A 21175-nucleotide genomic window follows, 5' to 3' on the forward strand; every position below is an offset into this window, starting at 1 on the left:
AACCAGCAATGTATGTATGGAAATATTTGCCAATATAAAATTTTTAACATGCAGAGTTAGTGACATTTGTTGTGTTCATTATCATTGTTGTTGTTTATACCATCAAGTTGGAGCTGACACATAGCTGACTCCAACGGGTTTTCAAAGGCAGTTAAAATGCATAGGATATTGCCTGTATTAAAATCACAAGTATCATATTAATTTCTCCATCAGTGTTTCCAAAAAAAATTAGTTCCATTTTTCCACTTCCTCCTGCCTATCCAGTAATAATTTTAAGTTATTAAAAACAAAATTCAACTAACACTCATTATTATAGAGTCAAATCCAACTCATAGCTGACCCAAGAGTAGGTTTTCAGCTAAAAGACATACGGGAGGAAATTATATATCACTTCTGCAAAGCGGCTGGCAGATTCAGCTTCCAGAGATGCCTTGCCATAGGTTAGAAATGCAACTTCCTATGGATTGTATGGAAGCTTACCTCTTCCAAAGAATTCATATAAGTAAAATTATACAATATTTGTCATTTTATAACTAATATCCTGTAGCATGATATTTTAAAATTTCATCTATGTGTTGTTGTATATCATCAAGTCAGAACTAACTCATAGCTTACACTCCAGCAGGTTTTCAAGTTCGGTAAATTGCACCAGCAGAGATTGCCCATCTTTCTACAGAGGAGGTGGTGAATTTGAACCATGTGCCTTTGGAATAGCAGCACAGCTTCTTACCACTAAGGCCACCACATTTGTTTTCATCCATGCATTAAGATTTAATTTCATTTTATGGCTGAGTTGTAGTACATTGAATGAATAAACCATATTTTGTCTATTTATCTGTTCTCAAACACTGAGGTTTTTTCTATATTTGGACTTATCTAAATAATGCCACAATAAACATTTATATACAGGCAGCCTTCAAATAGGATTACATCTCAACATCAAAAAGACAAAAATCTGCACCATTAGGCCAGTGGACAACACTGGAGAAAAAAATCAAATTGTCAAAGACCTTATTTGGATCCACAATCAACACATTTGGTAGCAGCAATCAAGAAATCCAAATACAGGTTTCCTGCATATTTCCTTTCAAGGAAGAAGATCCATCCCTTTTGGATGTAACTTTCTCATATATCCATCTTTACTTTTTTACCTTCAAAAAAAGAAATTAAAATACGTATTGCATTGAGAAAATTTGCTGTCAGGGACCTCTCCAAAGTACTAAAGAACAACAACATCAGTTTAAAGACCAAGGTACATCTGATTCAGGCCATGATCTTTTCACTCACTTGTTATGCATCTGAGAGCAAGAAATGAATAAGGATGACAAAAGAGGACTTGTTGTCTTTGAGTTGCAGTGTTGGAGAACAGTACTGAATATACCATGGACTGGCAAGAGTACAAATAGGTATGTCTTAGAAAAAAGTAAAGCCACAGTGCTCTTTGGAGGCAATGATGAAGAAACTACATCCATTACTTTGCATACATTGTTAGGAAATGCTATTCCTTGGAAAGAGACATTATTCTTGGAAAGCTGTAGGATTGGTAAAAGAGAGAAAGACCTTCAAAAAATGATCTAATGACTATAAAAATGAATGAGTTCAAATATGTCAGAGATGATGAAGATGGCACAGGACACAATCAGATTCACACCTATTGTTCATAGGGTTGATATGAGTCATACTCAACTCAAGGACATCTAACAACAATAACAACAATTCGTATTTCAATTGTTTCCATTCTTTTAGGTACATCTGGGAGTGGAATTTCTAGATCATATGATGAGTTTACATTTAATTTTTTGAGGAACTATTGAACTATTTTCTATAGTGTTTAGTTAATTTGACTAACTCACCAATGACATCCATATCTTTGCCAAAACAAACCATCTTAATGAGTATAAAATTATATCTTATTGTGGTTCTGATTTACATTTCCTATAAGAAGTCATGGTGCAACAGTATGAAATGCATTTTACTGCTAACGGACATGTTAGCAGTTCAAATCCACCATTTGTTAAAAGGGAGAAAGATGGACAATTTCTTCTCTTAAAGAGTTATAGCCCCAAAATCCCAGGGGAGGTTGTTACGAGTAAGTACCAACTCGTTTGCAAAGTAGTCGACTTGAGTATTTGGAATAACTACTGATCTTAAGAAAGAGAGAGAAATATCCTCAACAAAAGTGATTGACACAATTACTGCAGGAATGGAGTTGATTATTGGGCTTGAGAGCATCACCATGGGTAAGGCTAAGCCTAGGTTTTGATCTATTGTTTACAGTTTCACTACTAGTTCTATTCAGCTTGAAGACATCTAACAACAGCTACAACAATATTGGACATCTTTTCATGTGTTTGTTGGCTATTCATATATCTTGTTTGGTTGATTGGCTTTTCATGTCCTTCACTCATTCTAGAGTTGTATTTTTTTTTGCCTTTTTATTGTTGGGTTTTATGTGTACTTTGCATATTCTAGATATTCATGTCTTATCAGAGATGTGGCTCTCAAATATCGTCTCCCAATAAGTATAGTGATTGTCTCTTCACTTAATTAATAAGACCCTTCATGGAGGCAGTTTTTCATTTTGAGGAGGTCACACCAACCTGCTTATGTTGTTAATCCTTTCAGTGACAAATCTAAGAATGTGTTTTTGAAAACAAGTTCTCAAAGTACTATTGTTATTGTTGTTAGATGCCTTCAAGATAGAGCCAACTCAGAGTTACAACACTTCTGTATCAGCACCATCCTCACAACCATTACCATACCTGAGTTCACTGGCCCAGCTAATTGTGCTGATCTCTTTCTTTGAGGATCTCCTTTTTTTTTTACTATATATTTTAACAATGATAATGTGTTACACGTACTGGTCATTTCTAATAACATGTCCAAAAAACACATGACAAATTCTTGTCATCCTCATGTCTAAGAAGTACTATGTTTATGTTCTTCCAAGATTTTTCAGCCCTGAATGACTTTTTCCTAAAAGTGTTATAATCTTCCAACTTACTTTAGATCTTTGATCCTTTTAAAGTTAGATTTCGTACATGGTGTAAAGTATGGGTCTGATTTCAATATAGTCTTTCTAGAAATCCAGTTGTCCAAGCAGCATTTATGAAAAAGATTATTTGTTCACTAAGGAGCTCTAATGGCCTAGTGATAAGGAGCTGTGCTGCCATCTAAAAGGTAAGAGGTTCGAATTCACCAGCTGTTCTGCAGGAGACAAAAATGAGTTATCTTCTCCCACGCAATTTATTGCCTCTAAAAACTTACTGGAGGCTCATCTATAGCTCAGTTCTGATTCAATGGTACATAGCAACAATAAACATTCTTTCACTATAAATTTTTGAAATCTGACAAATATCACAGAACTCAGAAAAATAGCACGCTTGTCTTTGTAACTTGTGTCTGACATACATCTACAACCCAATTTTCCTCCCTATAACTTTGACTACATGTATTTTGATATTTCTTAATAAAAGAGTAATTTTAAAATGTCATTTTCTATAAAAAATATAAAGTCAATGTAGTCTTTGTTCTAGTCTGGTCCATCAGGTTGTTTTTCATCATTGAGTTTAATTTTTTTCCTTTAGATCCATAATTCATTATTAGATATTACATATACAAGAGTAACTCAGATGTTTCTGAAAATTGTCTGGAACATTGTAGCAAGATATGTAAGTATATAATAAAGTGATTATTATACTCTTTGCATGAGTTATTGCTAGAAACTTGTAGAAGGTTGATCAGTGGAACATGTTTTTTTTCAGGCATTTCACTATGTCAAAGGCAATTTTGCATTATGAGTCTTCTGGAAACTTCATACTTGTGACTTGTCAGGGCATGGTAAGGCAGATATGCTGAGGCATGATCCCAGGTGTTTGTATATGCAAGTCGTGAATATTCACTCATAGATCTACTTGCTATTATGATATTGTCACAAGAATTTGTGTTTCTGATACATTCTATTTTACACAGTTTCAAACAAATGGTTTTTAAAGGGATAAAGTTAACTACATATTCTTTAGTACTAAATTATGTTGAAAGTACCCTAGTGGTAAGAAGCTGTGTTGACAACCTGAAGGCACTTGGTTCAAATCCACCAGCTGCTTGCAAGAGAAAGATGAGCAATTTCCTCCTCTACTACCTCTGAAAACATGCTGGAAGGTTAAGTATGGATCAGTTCCAACTCAATAATACATAACAATGTATAAACAAGAAAGTCAATGGTAATGTAGAAAGAAATGTCCAAAAGTAAGACATCAGGAATTGAAGGAATACCAATTGACCAATGTTTCAACTGACAGATATTTCAACTGGACCTGCCCAGCAGTCTATGTCATTAATTTTGGAGGACAATTACTTGGAAGACTGACTAGAAAAGTTTCATATTTGTTCCTAGTCCCAAGAAAGGTGATCCAAAGGAATGCAGACATTATCAAACAACATAATTATACTACATGTAAGAAAAATATTGCTGAAGATCATCCAAAAATTGTTTGGACAATACATTGACAGGGAACTGTAAAAAGTTCAAGCTGGATTTAGAAAAGGTCATGAAACCAGAGATACCATTGCTGATGTCATATGGATCCTGCTTGAAAGCAGAGGATACCAGAAGAACTTGTGTTATGTGATATATCAACTTCTGTTATGTAAAGACATTTGATTGTGTGAAAAATAACAAACTATGGCTTAACTTTGAAAAAAATGAAATCCCAGAATATTAAATTATGCTCATATGTAGATAAAGAAGTTGTTGTCTGAGCAGACCAAGGGAACACTACGTGATTTAAAATCTGGAAAGGTGTATATCAGGGTGTATCCTTTCTCCATAACTATTTAATCTGTATGCTGAGTGAATAATTTGAGAAGTTGGACTCTATGAAGAACATTATGGAATCTGAATCTGAGGAAAAGAGTAAAAAGAGCAAGGAACAAAGAGGGATGGTCATATCTAATCTTTACCAAATTCACAGAGGGAAACTGTCCCTAGAAACAAAAGCAGCAACACCAAGCCAATTCTTATACACAGACCGCAAAGAAAAAAATGATGAATGGGACCTTCTAAAGACTAAGTCCCTGTGCTCATCAAAAACTTTTTCCAAAGGGTGAAAAGAAAACCTACTGACTAGGGGGAAAAAATTGGCAATACCATCTCAAACAAGGATCTCATAGCAAAAGGTTATTGTATACTATAGGGCCTCCACAAGAAAAAGACCAATAATCCAGTTACAAAATGGGCAAAAGACATGGAAAGAATTTTCACAGAGGAAGATATTCAAATGGCCACCAGCACATGAAGAAATGCGCAAAATCACTGGCAATAAGAGAGATGCAAATCAAAACCACAATGAAATATCATCTCACCACAGTAGCAGTGGCAAAGTTTAACAGGAAAGCAAGCAAGTATGTTGGAGAGGACATGGCGAGATTGGAACTTTCATACGCTATTGGTGGGATTGTAAAATGGTAGAACCACTCTGGAGGACAGGTTGGCATTTCCTCAAAACCAATAAGTGGCTCTTCCACTGCTATAAACCTAAACATAAATATAAACATACTCTGAGTAAATTAAAAATGTACATTGTACATACATAGGGTTTTCAGAGGCCTGCTATTTCAGAAGTGGATGGCCAATCCTTCTTCCTAGTCTGTCTTAATCTGAATGTTTAGATTTAGAGGAGTATCTGACAGACAAGCAATATGTAGAGCAGTGAAAGATAAATCCCTCATTGTGGAGTGTCCTGGTCCTTAGCCCAGTGACTTGACCCACTTAATTCCCATCTCCACCCTCCACCAGGCTACCCATTCACTACTATCAAATCCCTTCAGAGTTTATCTTCTATTGTCCGACCCATGATCTGACAGCTTGTATCTGAAGCTTTCTTGGATTCTGTGATTCTGAACACGTCAACTGCTGAAAATTGTTTTATGCTGTGTCCAGTGTCTCTTAAGTTTAGTTGTGCTGTCTCCAAAGGGCAGGTGATGTGTCCTGTAGAACTCCTATATAGACTGTATTTTTCTTCTTGGCCCAAGGGCCACAGGCCCTCGGGCCCAATCGATTTCTGCTCCACCTTGGGGCTTCGTACCTGTAGGTGTGTCAGAAGCCACGAGTGACTTCTCTGTTTCCTGGCCTCGACTTCTGCCCACACAGCTTCCAGGCTCCCTGGCTGCATGTCCTGCAGTCTCCCCTCTCTGCCTCCCAACAGACTTTTACTCCGCCTTATCCTATCTCCAGACCTTTTCAATCTGTATGCAGAGCAGATTATCCAAGAGGCCGTACTCTATGAGGAGAAGTGTGGCTTCAGGATTGGTGGAAGATCTATTTTCAGGATTGGTGGAAGATCTATTAACAATCTGCTTTATGCAGATGACACAACCCTGCTTGCCGAAACTGAGGAGGACCTCATGCACTTGCTGCAGAGGGTCAAGGACTGCAGCCTTCAGTATGGACTGAGGTTCAATGTCAAGAAGACAAAGATTCTCACCACTGGACCAATTGGTAGCATCAGGATGGATGGCGAAGAGATTGAGATTGTTCACAGCTTCAATTTGCTCAGCTCCATGGTCGACACTCTTGGCACCAGCAGCCAGGAAATAAAAAACGTATTGCAATGGAAAAGTCTGCTGTTAGGGACCTCTCTAAAGTACTCAAGAGCAGCGGTGTCTCTCTGGAGACTAAGGTGCGCCTGATACAGGCCATGGTCTTTGCAATCACTGGTTATGTGTCAGAGAGTTGGACAATGACTAGGGAGTATAGAAGGAGAATTGATGCCTTTGAGCTGTGGTGCTGGAGAAAAGTATTGAATGTACCCTGGACTGCCAAGAAAACAAACAGATTCATCCTAGAGAGGGTTAAACCAGGCTAGTCCTTGGAGGCAGGGATTCTGAGGCTCCATCTAACATACTTTGGACATGTGTGAGGAGAGACCGGTCCTTGGAGAGGGACATCATGCTTGGTGAGGTGGAGGGACAATGCAGGAGGGGAAGACCCTCTATGAGGTGGACTGATTCAGTGACTGGGGTAATTGGGGTGGGTGTGTCAGAGGCCATGCGATTGGCACGGGATAGAGCAGGGTTTAGGACTGTTGTACATAGGGTCGCTATGAGTCACAAATGACTCGATGGCACATAACAACAACAACAAATTAGAGATGAGACACAAATGGAGACTTGTACACCAATTTTCATAGTGGTGTTATTCACAATTGCAAGAACATGGAAGCAGCTCAAATGACTAATCACATCAAATGGATTGAGAAATTGTGGTATATTCACATGATGGAATACTATACAGTGCTCAGGAGCAATGATTTCAAAAGTTACTGCATAACCTGGGAGAAACTAGAGAGCATTATTCTGTTTGAACTACCTCAATCTCATAAGGACAAATACTGTAGAAGACCATTATTGTCAAAATAGAAAGATAACTAGCAAAATGTATATAAGGATCTGAAGGAGGGGAGAGAAGTTGGAGCAGAGGGATGAGGATGGGCAGGAGGGAAATCATAAGGTCCCACAATTTGATGGGTGGAGGGGGTGTGTGTTATGGAAATGGTAAAGATCCAGCAGGGATCTAGAAAGACAGGGTAATGCTGGGCAGAGTTCGATGGTGATTAATTTTATAAAACATAATGAATGGGAATGATTGTATGAAATATAATGTGAATGAAGGATAGTATAAAACATATGGATGCAAACTTTGTAAGCAAACAAATATAAAACAAGCAAAAATACAACTCCCATGCAGTCAGATATGTCTGCCATACTCCCACACCTCTTTCTACTCATCCCAAACCCAGTATTACTGCTTACTGGGCCCCAAAATTTGATGTTGTCGTTCCAGACCACACAGAATCATATTGGGGGAGTCAAAAGGTTATAATCTGGTTAGTGGCAGAATACAGTCAGGACAGCTTCCAAAATGTGCTCACAAGCACCTCAGCCTTGAGCCCTGCAGCTTTATGCTAGTGTTACAAAGTTCTAGGTCCAGCGAATTATGGCTCTCCACCACTAGCTACTAGTTGTCTAACAAACTTGGGCAGATGCCTTTAGCTCCAGTGCTAATGGTGTAGCATGCTCAAGGTGCCGTATCATGTTTGGCTTCCGGTTTTCCATCTCATGTTAAGTCTTTGGTTCTCCACTGTGGCTGTTATGGTTGCTGTTCCCATAGGCCCTCTTTGTCTATCCGGAGCAAGTATCTCTGGCTCTGAAGGACAGTCTGTATTCTCTTGCTTGCTCTTTTTCTCTTGGGGAAGATCCTCCTTCTGCTGCTGGGTCCACTCAATTTAATGGTTAGACTAGCAAATCACCTTGTGGATTGGTGAGATTTGCCAGTCTCCTTGTGAACAAGTGAGACTAGCCAATCCTCTTGTGAATAGGGTAGCAGGTCCTATTCTCATATTCCCAGCCATCCACATGGCAAAGTCAGGCAATGACTAGGAAAGCCATTCTGAATAAACCATTACCTCCACAAAGACTCATCAAGAACTTACATTATGCAGATGACATAACCTTGTCTGCTGAAAGTGAGGATGACTTGAAATGCTTACTACAGCAAAGACTACAGCCTTCAATATGGAGATAGTGAAAAGAAAAAAAAAAATCCTCACCACTGGATTAAGTAAAATCAGGATAGATGGGAAAAAGATTGTTTCATTTTACTTGTATCCACAATTAACACCTTTGGAATCACCTATCAGGAAATCAGGGGATATATTACATTGGGCAAGTACCCTGCCATGGACCTCCTTAAATTACTGAATGAAAATGATGTCAGTTTGAAGATTATGGTATGCCTGATTCAGGCCATGATCTTTTCGATCACTTGCTATGCTTCTGAGAGCAGGACAAGCAGCAGTGGTGTTGAAGAAGAGCACTGAAAATCCCATGAACTGGCAAAAGATCAGATATGTCTGGGAGAAAGTGCAGCAATAGTGCTCTCTAGAGGCAAAGATGGCAAAGCTTCATCTCACATACTTTGAGAACATTGATGTTGTTGTGTTGTTATGTGCCGTCGAGTGGCTTGCGACTCATAGCGACCTTATGTACAACAGCCCTAAACTCCGCTCCGTCCTGTGCTAATCGAACTGTCTCTGACACTCCCATCCCAATTATCCCAGTCACTGAATCAATCCACCTCATAGAGGGCCTTCCTCTCCTGTGCTGTCCCTCCACCCTCCCAAGCATGATGTCCCTCTCCAAGGACCGGTCTCTCCTCACAACATGTCCAAAGTATGTTAGATGGAGCCTCAGAATCCTTGCCTCCAAGGAGCCACCTGGTTTAACCCTTTCCAGGACAAATCCATTTGTTTTCCTAGCAGTCCATGGTATTCTCAATACTCAAAGGCTATTCCTTGGAAAAGGACATCATACTTGAAAAGGCAGAGTGCAAGCTAAAAAGAGGAAGACCTTCAATGAGATGGATTGAGACAGTGACTGCAGCAATGGGCCCCAGTGTATCAGAGATGATAAAGATGGCACTGGATAGGACAAGGATCAGGTCTACTTTTCATAGTTTGCTATGAGGTATACTCATCTGAGTGGCACTTAACACCATCAAGAACAGTCTTATTTCTTGTAGTGTACATTATGGTTGTTCCACCTTACTGAGGGACATCGTGGACAGTGTTTGATGAAGCTCCCCGATTAAAACAAGCTTGGAAGTAGGAGTGGCATCCACTTTCAAAATGGTTTGCCTCCAGAAACTTTATGAACATGGAGAAACAACCAAAGTTATGCAAGTATTAAGGTCTTTCATTCATAGGGTCTCTATGAGTTGTCTGTGACTTGACAGAACTTAAAACAACAACATACATTATGGTGCTATCAAGAAATGTGTGTGTCAGAGATGGATCCTTTCTTCATTACTGTTGAATATATTTGTTGAGAAAATAATTCTAAAGCTGAATCTTATAAAAAAAATATGGCATCAAGATTAAAGAAAAGACTCCTCAACAACATTCATTATGCAGCTGACAAAACCGTACTTGCTGAAAGTGAAAAAGACTTCAACATTTGCTGCAGTGGATCAAAGACTTAAGCCTTCAGTAACGATTACCTCTAAAGAAGGCAAAAACCTCACCACTGGACCAATAAGCAACGTCATGATACATGTGAAAATTATTGTAATTCTTAACTAATTCATTTTGTTTTTATCTATAATCATCATCTTTTGTACTAGCAGACAAGAAATTTTAAAAAAAGATGTGTTGCATTGGTGAAATACACTGCCGAGTACATCTCCAAGTTATTAAAGAGCAATATTGGCAATTTTAAAACTAGGATACATTTGATTCAAGAGAGTTCTGGTAGCCTAGTGGTGAGGAGTTGTGCTGCAATCCCAAAGGCACACAGTTAAATTCACCAGCTGTTCTGTTGTAGAAGGATGGACAATCTTTCCCATGTGATTTATTGTCTCTGAAAAATGCATTGGAAGGTCAGTTATAGATTGGTTCTGACTGAAGGCACACAACAACATCAGATTCAAGTCACGGTGTTTTCAATTACTTGCTATGTATCTGAAAATTAGGTAAGCATAACAGAAGAAAAACTAGTGCCTTTGAGCTGTGATGTTGAAGAAAAGTATTAAAGTCTTAGGGACAGCCAAAAGAACAAAAGATATCAGGAAGGAAGTGCAACTAGAGTGCTCCTTAGACTCCATTATGGTGAAACTTTGTCTTACATGTTTGGGGCATGTTGTTAAGAGGGTAATTCCTTAGAAAAGGCCATCAAGCTTATAGTGGAGGGTCAGCAAAAGAGAGGAAGACCCTCAACAAGATGAATTGCCACAATTAATTTAACAAAGGTTCAAGTATAGCAGAAACAATGCAGATGACACAGAATAGGGCAAGTTTCAGATCTGTTATTAGAGTCATATTCAAGTCAATAGTAACAAACAACAAAAGGTTGATAAGAGATTTATCATCAATCATAATATGATCTATGTCATTGCATCTTCATGCCACTTATTGCTGGATATTTGAGAACAATAGTAATAGAAGTATTTTTGAATATTATTTATAGATGAAAAGATCATCTCTAACCTACTATTAAGAAACTTTTCTTTGTGGAAATTACTTAAATTTTGTAGGAAATTTGGAAAAAGTAATAAAGTGATTATATATGTTACTCAGATTCATCAGCTGCTGATATTTAATCCCATGTATTCTTTCTTTTGTTGAAATTTGTATTTTAATATAAATATTATCATGTGGACTCACCAATTCCAATTTCCTCATGGTTTATCATCATTACTCTGTAGAATTCTTTTTTACTGTTCAATTGTTTACTATTTGGCTGTTGGGAAGCCCTTCGGGGTGCACATAATCCCTTGAAACATTCCTCTATACTTTTTTGAGTACTTTAATCTTTAGACTTCAGGATTTTCACTTAGTACACTTTAATACACCTACTCTGTTCAAATCCTGGAACAAGCAACCCTGATACCTTTTAGGGTAGAATGTGACCAAGCACAAACTGTGTACTATGAATGTTCTTCTCAACTGATGTATAACATCTAAGTACTTTGCATGTAATCCTTGCTAGCCATGTAGAAAACCACCACTGAACTAAAATTAAATGTATTCCCACTTAAATTTCTCTGTGGTCATTCTGAGGCTTCTATTTCTGAATAGAAGTATAAGAAAAAAGTTGGAGTGAAAAGCAAAAATTTAAGATGTGTGAACAAGCATAAGATTCTATTTTAATGGTTCTTTCCAAGTTTTGTGGTGAATTTGAACCACTAGAGACACACAACACTTTTGAGAAGTCTTGTGAAAAGTCCAAAGCAAGTTGTACTATGAACTCAAAAGGCTGGAAGTTTTCAGTGGTTTAAATCCAAGTGCAGGCCTCAGATAGAAAGACAGCCAGGCTCCTCTCCTTACAAGATGTAGCCTCAGAAACCAAATGGAGGGGTGCTGTGAGTTGAGACTGCCTTGATGGTGATGAGTTTTTATGAGTCCTATATCTTTGAAAGAGTCTATAAAAATTTGACCTTTGGTAAATAATAAACACTGCATTGGAATAGATAATTGTCTGAAAGGAATATATGACCAGACATTATAGATAGATAGATAGGTATGTAGGTAGATAGATAGGTAGGTAGGTAGATAGATAGATAGATAGATATAGAGACAGAGACAGATATATAGACATAGATGATATAGATAGAGATAGATTATATAGATAGATATGTAGATATATATTTATAGCTATAGAGATATATGTAGCGATATATACAGATATAGATATATAGAGATAGAGACAGAGATATATACATTATAAAATGGACAAGGGCAGGGGAAGGGAGGGAGGGGAAGAAATGTGTAATAATGAATTAATTTTTGAAAAAACTTAAAAAATTATCTTTATTAGCTTCATTTGCTGTTGTTAGCAGAAACATTGATTTCTTTCAATAGGACCATTATATTATATACTGTTGTTAACCATTATCTCTCACAACTCAGCAAAATATGCTAGCTAATCCACTGAAATTTTGTTGTTTTTTCTTTTGAGTTTGTGAATTTCTTTAAGTTTGTCATCAGTTTCTTACTGTCCACCATCTGAATCATTCCCAAATAGGTACTTTTTAATTCCAGATTCTTATAGATCTTGTGTGATCAAAAGTACTGAAAGATAATTTAAAACAGTTCTATATTAACTGCCCCCATGCTCACCATGTTTTGCCAAGAAATCTGGAAGACTACCTGGTCAACTGTCTAGAAAAGATCCATATTTATTCGCATTCCAAAGAAAGGTGATCAAACAGCATTGAACAATATTATATACAATCATCCATATCACACGCAATCCTGCTGAAGATTGTCCCAAACATTCGGAAGAGTGCATTTACAGAGAACGCTAAGAAACACAAACTGGCTTTCAAAGAAGCCATGGCACTAGGGACATTATTGCCAATGTCAGATGGATCGTGCCTGAAAGCAGAGAGTACAAGAGGAATGTCTATCTGTGTTTCATTGACTATGTGAAAGGATTTGAGCATGTGGATCAAAACAAATTATTCCTAACCTTGAGAAGATAAGGAATCCTAGAACACTTGATTGTGCTCATGAAAAACTTATATTTGGACAAGGAAGCAGTTGTCTGAACAGAGCAGGGAAACACTGCATGGTTTAAAATAAGGGAGTGAATCACAGATTTGGTCCTTCCTCCATACTGTATGGGGAACAAACTATTCAGAAGATTCAACTTTATGAGGTGGAGTGTGGCATCAGAATTAGAGGAAGACTCATCAACAAGCTACATTATGGAGATGATACACCCATGCTAGAAGAAACTGAAGAGTAACAGAAGTGCTTGCTGCAGAAGGTCAAGGACTGCAGCCTCCAATATGGATTGAGGCTCAATGTCAAGAAAACAAAGATTCTCACCACTGGACCAATTGCAGCATCAGGATGGGTGGAGAAGAGATTGAAGATCAAGAGGACGAAGATTCTCACCACTGAGCCAATTGGGAGCACCATGATAGATGGAGAAGAGATTGAAGCTGTTAACAATTTCCAGTTGCTCAGCTCCACAATCAATATCTTTGGCATAAGCAGTCAGGAAATCAAAAGATCAATTGCACGGGGGAAATCTGCTGTCAGGGACTTTTCCAGAGTGCTAAAGAACGACAATTGTCAATCTAGAGACTAAAGTGACACTGATTCAGGCCATGTTCTTTGTAATTTCTTGCTATGTATGAGCGATCTGGACAATGACTAAGGATGACAGAAGAAGAATTGATGTCTATGTGTTGGAGAAGAGTGTTGAACATACCATAGACTGCCAAGAAAACGAATAGGTCTGTCTTGGAGAGGGTGAAACCAAAGTGTTCCTTGGAGACAAGGACTTTGAAGCTTTGTCTTACATACTTGGGCACATGGCCAGAAGGAGCCAGTCCTTAGTGAAGGACATCATACTTGGAAGGGTGGAGAGACAGCACTGGAGAAGTCGACCCCGGATAAGACATATTGGTACGATAACTGGGGCAATGAGGTTAGTTAGAGTCAATGAGACTGGCTAAAGATAGGGCAGTGTTCAGGACTACTGTACATAGGGTCACTATGAGTTGCTGGTGACTCCGTGGCACATAACAACAACATGTAAGATGTTATGTATTATCGAGTCTGTTCTGTTCTGCATACAGGTTGAAATGCAGAACAGATTATTTGAGAGTCTGGGCTCTATGAGAATTGTGGGGTCAAGATTGGTGGAAGATCTATCAACAATCTGCGTTATGCAGATGACACAACCCTGCTTGCTGAAACTGAGGAGGACCTGAAGCGCTTGCTGCAGAGGGTCAAGGACTGCAGCCTCCAATATGGATTGAGGCTCAATGTCAAGAAAACAAAGATTCTCACCACTGGACCAATTGCAGCATCAGGATGGATGGTGAAAAGATTGAGATTGTTCACAGCTTTAGTTTGCTTGGCTCCACGGCCGACACTCTTGGCACCAGCAGCCAGGAAATTAAAAGATGTATTGCGATGGGAAAGTCTGCTGTTAGGGACCTCTCCAAAGTACTGAAGAGCAATGTTGTCTCTCTGGAGACTAAGGTGTGTCTGTTACAGGCCATGGTCTTTGCAATCACTTGTTATGCATCAGAGTTGGACAATGACTAGGGAGGATAGAAGAATTGATGCCTTTGAGCTGCGGTGCTGGAGAAGAGCATTGAGGGTACCATGGACTGCTAGGAAAACAAACAGATTCATCCTGGAAAGGGTTAAAGAGGGAGTTTCCCTGGAGGCAAGGATTCTGAGGCTCCGTCTAATATACTTTCGACATGTTGTAAGGAGAGACCGGTCCTTGGAGAAGGACATCATGCTTGGAAGGGTGGAGGGACAGCGCAGGAGGGGAAGGCCCTCTATGAGGTGTATTGATTCAGTGACTGGGGTAATCGGGATGAGTATATCAGAGACAGCGCGATTGGCACAGGACAGAGCAGAGTTTAGGGCTGTTGTACTCATAGGTCGCTATGAGTCACAAGCAACTTGACGGCACATAACAACAATAACAACAAGGCTCTTGGCTAAGATTTCAACTCATTTGCTTTCTGTATAGCTCAAGGTGACAGATACTACTATTGTTACGGAACTAGCAAAGATTCTAATCTGCTTTAATAGGAACACATCGGCTATTGGAAGGGAGACGTTCTTAGACAACTAAGGATGAGTCTACTGTGCCCTTGCAGTCTCTGTGCTTCTTTAACAATTATTTAGCATAGTGTGATATCCCCATCCAAGGAGTACGTCCTCCTAGCAACATGTCCAAAATATGAGAGACAAAGCTGTAACTAACAATAATAATTAACAATAATTACTTAACACAAAAGTAAGTTTATATTATTTTCTTCATGAAATATTAACTATTCCCATTTTTTTAAACAAACTTACACTGTAGTTTGGACACTTGGAAATTATAATTTTTTTCCCTATGGTATACTGTTGTTGAGTACCATCAAATCAGAACCAACTCTTAGCTGACCCATGAGTGGGTTTTCAGAGGCAGTTAATCGCATTGGAGGAAATGGAACATTACAAAAGAAATATTGAACTTATAAGTTAATAAAGATTGACTGTTAAATAAACAAAATATTTTAAACACATTTCACAGAATTCTAACAGTGTTATTTTATTTCTTCTGATATTAAGAAAATTTGGAGTATCTATCTTGTATTAAAAATTACAGCCTTCTGTTATGGGTTACATCTTAACATCAAGAAAAAAAAATTCTCATCACTGGGTCAATAGGCATCATGATAAATGGAGAAGATACAGAAATTGTCAATGACTTCATTTTACTTATACACAATCCTTCGGATTCCAGGAAATCAAAAGATTTACTGCATTGGGAAAGTCATTTATTGGAGACTTCTCAAAAGCTCTCAAGAGCAAAGATGTCAGTTTGAAGACTAAAGTGCTCCTAAGATAAGCTATGGTCTTTTCAATCACTTGCTTTGCATCTGAAACTAGGACAATGAATATGGATGACAAAAAATTGATGTCTTTTTTATTTACACTATTGTTGTTGTTTTTTGTTGTAATGTGCCATCACCATGACCCTACGTACAACAGCACTAACATTGCCAATTTTATTGTCTCTGACACACCTATCCCCATTATTCTAGGACTAAATCAATCGATCTCATTGAGGTTCTCCCTCTCCTGCACTGTCCCTCCACCCTGCCAAGCATGATGTCCCTCTCCAAGGACTGATCCTGCCTTGCAACATGTCCAAAGTAGGTTGAACAAAGCTTCAGAATCCTTGCCTCCAAGGAGCAGCCTGGCATCACACTCTCCATGATGAATTTGTTTCTTCTCCTAGCAGTCCGTGGTATATTCAATATTCTTCTTCAGCATGAAAGCTCAAAGACATAAAATTCTCCTTCTATCATCCCTAGTCATTGTCCAGCTCTCTGATGTGTAGCAAGTAATGGCAAAGACCATGGCCTGTATCAGGTGCACCTTAGTCTCCAGACTGACATGGTTGCTCTTCAGTACTTTGGAGAGGTCTCTAACAGCTGACTTTCCCAGTACAATTTGTCTTTTAATTTCCTGGCTGCTGGGATCAAGAGTGTTGATGTAGAACCAAACAAGCTGAAGCTATCAACAATCCCAATCTCTTCACCATCCATCATGATGCTGCCAATTGGCCCAGTGGTGAGAATCTTGGTTTTCTTGATTTTGACTTTCAGTTCATATTGAAGGCTGTGGTCTTTAAACTTCTGCGGCAAGTGCTTCAGGTCCCCCTTTGTTTCAGCAAGCAGGGTTGTGCCATTTACACCATAGGTCTCATCTCTTTATTGAAATCGTGGGTGAATGAAAACCAAGTGTGTTCCATGGGTAGTGATCAGAGTGTGACATAATCTTAGCCCGATATGGCCAGTCAGCTTGACATAGTGCGATGCTAATGAACAGAGAGTCATTATGTGAGCTGTCATCATGTGTGCGACTCCTTAGAGACCCAGCTTGGTTCTTCTCCAATGGCTTCTCTTGGAGTTGTACCTGATTTTATAGCCAGTTTTTATTCTAATCCACTGAGGAATGGGATGGTTCTGCTTTTGTTTTTTGACCTGGAACCTCTTGATCCTGAAACTCTTATGAGAAGACATAATGAGGACAAAATGGAGTCACACCAAATTGATGTCTTTTAAATGTGGTGGTGGAGAAGAGTGCCAATTATCCCATGGCTTGCCAAATGGGCAAACAAGTACGTCCTGGGAGAGATGCAGCCAAGGTGCTACTCATAGGCAAGGATAGGGAAACTTAGTGCCACATACTTCGCTAGTATTGTTAGGAGAGGCCAATCCTTGGAAGAGTATAACATGCTTGGCAGGATGGAGGGTCAGTGAAGGAGGGAATGACCCTCAACGAGAGAGACTTGACACAGTGATTGTAACGGTCAATTGTAATGCTAAAGTGTGTGTCAGAGAAGATGAGATGGCACAGGATAGGGTAGGATTTATATCCATTGTTCATAGGGCCACTATAAACCGTAGTTGATTAGACAGTACTTAAAAACAGTAACAACTTTTCTGTATTCTTTTTTCTCATAATTTAGTTTCATTTCTTTTTTCCAAAAGTATGGACACCTGACAAAATGGGGGAGGTGGTTGTCCCCTACATTTCATTTGACGAACGTAAGTCTACATAATCTTATTTAAATAGAGCCTATCACATAATAAATCTTTCTAAGAAGGTTCATTAGAAAACCTGCAATTGTACAATCCACACTTGTCACTAAACAAGACAGTTTATAAGCACACAGGAAAAGACAAAGTTCACAGCCAAAGTTTGTGCTGCTTGCCAACTTGTTTTGATTATGAAAGCCTGCTGCCTGGACACTAGTCATATAGTAGCTAATTGGTCTTGTCCAGACAAAATCTGAAATGGAATTATGAGTCTGGCTCTGGCAAAATACAATGAATAGAACATGTGCAATGTTTCCAGTTGTTACAGAAGACTTTAAAATTCTAGTTCTAGAAGAAATGCCAAATTTCCGAAGGAATCTAACCATAGAGTTGAATGTAGAAATAGTGGAGTCTCAGGGCTAAACACAATAGACTGATATGCTCACATGCTTTGGCATTAAGAAAGTTAAAAAAAAATGCACACATATGCAACTTCTCTGAAACCAAAATGAAATATCCTTTAAGACTAGAAATAGCCTGCAGACTTCTAAATGGTTTAGTAAAAAAGAAAGAAAGAAAGAAAGAAAGAAAGAAAGAAAGAAAGAAAGAAAGAAAGAAAGAAAGAAAGAAAGAAAGAAAGAAATTATGGGAAGACAAGTTCAATTTCTGTCAATGATACATAATTATTTCTCTCTTCAGTGCACAGGCTGAACAATAGCTTAAAAAGGAATTAAGCTGGTAAATAAAAAGTGCTTTAATTTTTAAAATTCAAGTGATCATTTTTTCTGGTCATAAAAAGGGAACATTTACTTCTCACTTTTATTAGCCACAGAATAGTAATTGAAAGCTTTCCATTAGGAAATCAGTACAATTTTTAAATAAAAAAATTTAAAATTTTAGGGTATTCACATTTTATTTTTATATTAGATATTCCATGAAAGAGTCATAAAGAAATAGAAACACTTTTTTAGAAGATACTGCCTACAGAACAAACAGGTCTGTCCAGGAGACGGTGAAACCAGGTTTCTCCTTGAAGGCAAGGATTGTGAAGCTCCAGCTCACATAGTTTGGCCATGTTACCAGGAAGGGCCAGTTCTTGGAAAAGAACATCATGCTTGGAAGGGTGGAGGGTCTTCTCAGGAAAGGAAGACTTTGGATGAGATCAATTGACACAGTGATTGTTGCAATGGGGACAAGTGTATCAGGGTCAATGGGATTGGCTCAAAACAGGGCAAGGTTCAGAGCTGTTGTTCATAGGGTCGCTATGAGTCATAGTAAAGTGTATGACACGTAACAACAACACATTACACATATATATCGCTTAGAATCACTTGAAATTTAAATATGGAAAAACTAAGATCTGAAGATAATGCTCCTATTTCCCAGGTTAATGATCTCTCTATCAGTAATTGAAACCAATTTGCCTGTAGTGTTTAGCATATGTCAGGTACTTTTAAAAAGAGCTTATACACTTTTTCAAACCTTCACCATTTTGTGAGTTAGAAGCTTCATTATTATTATTTTCTCCCGTGTTTGTGAGAACACTACCACAGTGTTGTTGTTGTTATGTGCCATCGAGTCGTTTGCGACTCAAAGCGACCCTATGTACAAGAGCCCTAAACGCTGTTCTATCCTGTGCCAACCTCACCGTCTCAGACACACTCATTCCCACTACTCCACTCACAGAATCGATCCATCTCACTGAGGGTCTTCCTCTCCACAATAAGGTTAGAAAATGTATGACATCTCACAAAATGAATTTATGATCACCCCGTAAGAGAATGTGACCATTTGGCTTTATTAACTTAGCTTGCTGCGTCACACTCCACCCCATACATATGCTGCCTCCGCTGTGCAGATAATGTGATAAAACAGCAGCCAATAGTAATGAAATAAAAAAATGTATTAGCATTCATTAGTAGTATCTTCTTAACTGCTTTCAGTTCTCTTAAAACTGTTTTCTCATTTTCCATAGTCTGATATTTTGGCCAAGAACAATTAAGACATAATCTTCCATCAAATACTTCACAATGTGGGAGAATTGGACAATGAGACCTAGTAAATAAAAACTTAATGAATATCACTGCTACTTCATAAACTAGAAAACAGGAACATATTTTTTTTCAAGTTACGTAACGTTGCAAAACAAATAACCTCCAAATCTAGTGGAAATCAATAATGTCAAATTACCATTTTCATTGCTCTCCACTCAGGATACTGACTTATAGTTGACTTTCCAGCAGGTAATGAGAGGCTACAAATCTCATGGGATGAGATTTCCCTTCTTTTTCCTACAGAGCAACTTGTGGATTTTACCCACCTGGACCTGTGCTGGCAGTACAACTCCTTACCCACCACACCAATAGAGCTCGCAATAATGGGCCTAGAATAGAAAGAAACCAAAACAAGAAAGAAATGCTGAAGTGAAAGAGATGAATAGAAAAAAATTAAAAGGACAGCTTGAGAAGATAAAGCAAAGCATTTTAACAAAATATACAAAGAGTTGGAATTAGAAACTAAAATGCAAGAATTTAGTTGGCATTTCTCAGGCTCAAAGAACTGAAGAACAAGTTCAAGTCTTGAATTGTCATATTGAAAGATTTCATGGGCTAAATAGTGAATGATGCATCAAAAGAAGAAGGAAGAAATACAGAGTCACTATGGCAAAATTATTGTTTTAAAAATCTTTTCACAAAGATATAGCCCTGAGTAGACTTACTAGTCCCTACTAAGACATTTAGAGGAGAGCTAATTGACTAGAAGAGAACCATATTTTTGTTTGTTTGTTTGTTTTCTGGCTGTCAAGACTTAATCCATTTTAAAGGCTGTAGTCTTTGAGCTTCAGGAAATACTCCAGGTTCTCTTCATTTTTTGCAACCAAGGTTGTGTTAAACAGGTTGCTGAGTCTTGATCTGATCCTGTTGCTATGTTCTTCTTCATAAAGTCCAGCCTCTTAAATGACTTTCTTACCGTACAAATGGAATAACTATGGTGAAATAGGTAAGGAGAATACTGCTCTATCACAGGCATTTCTTTATTTTAAACCATGCAGTGTTCCTTTGCTCTGTTTGCACAATAACTTTTTGATCTAAGTATAGGTGTCTCATGGCCACAATTAAGTGTCCTGAGATTCTTATTCTTCTCAATATTAGTAATAACTTATTTGTGATCCACACAGTCAAATAATGTCTTTACATTGTCAATAAACCACAAATAGACATTCTTCTGGAATTCTCTGTTTTCAAGAAAGATCCATCTGACATCAGTAATAATATGGTGGTGCCCTGTCCTTGTTTAATACAGCTTGATCTTATGGCAGTTCTCTGTTGTACTGTGCTAGCCATTTTTGTCATAGCCTTTTCAGCAATGCCGAAAATCTAGTTAGGATATAATGTTAGAATTTCCTGTTAAAGGGAAAGAAAATTATTTTTTATAAAAATCTTAGTCCAATTTTTCTAATCCATTCTGAACAATCAAGTAATAAATATTTTTTATAAATGCTGTTGTTATTGTGTGCAATCAAGTCAGAACTGGCTCATAGCTGAC

Source organism: Elephantulus edwardii, unplaced genomic scaffold (genome assembly GCF_000299155.1).
Source record: "Elephantulus edwardii isolate Elephantulus edwardi_28Jun2011 unplaced genomic scaffold, EleEdw1.0 scaffold00199, whole genome shotgun sequence".
Classification (NCBI taxonomy): domain Eukaryota; kingdom Metazoa; phylum Chordata; class Mammalia; order Macroscelidea; family Macroscelididae; genus Elephantulus; species Elephantulus edwardii.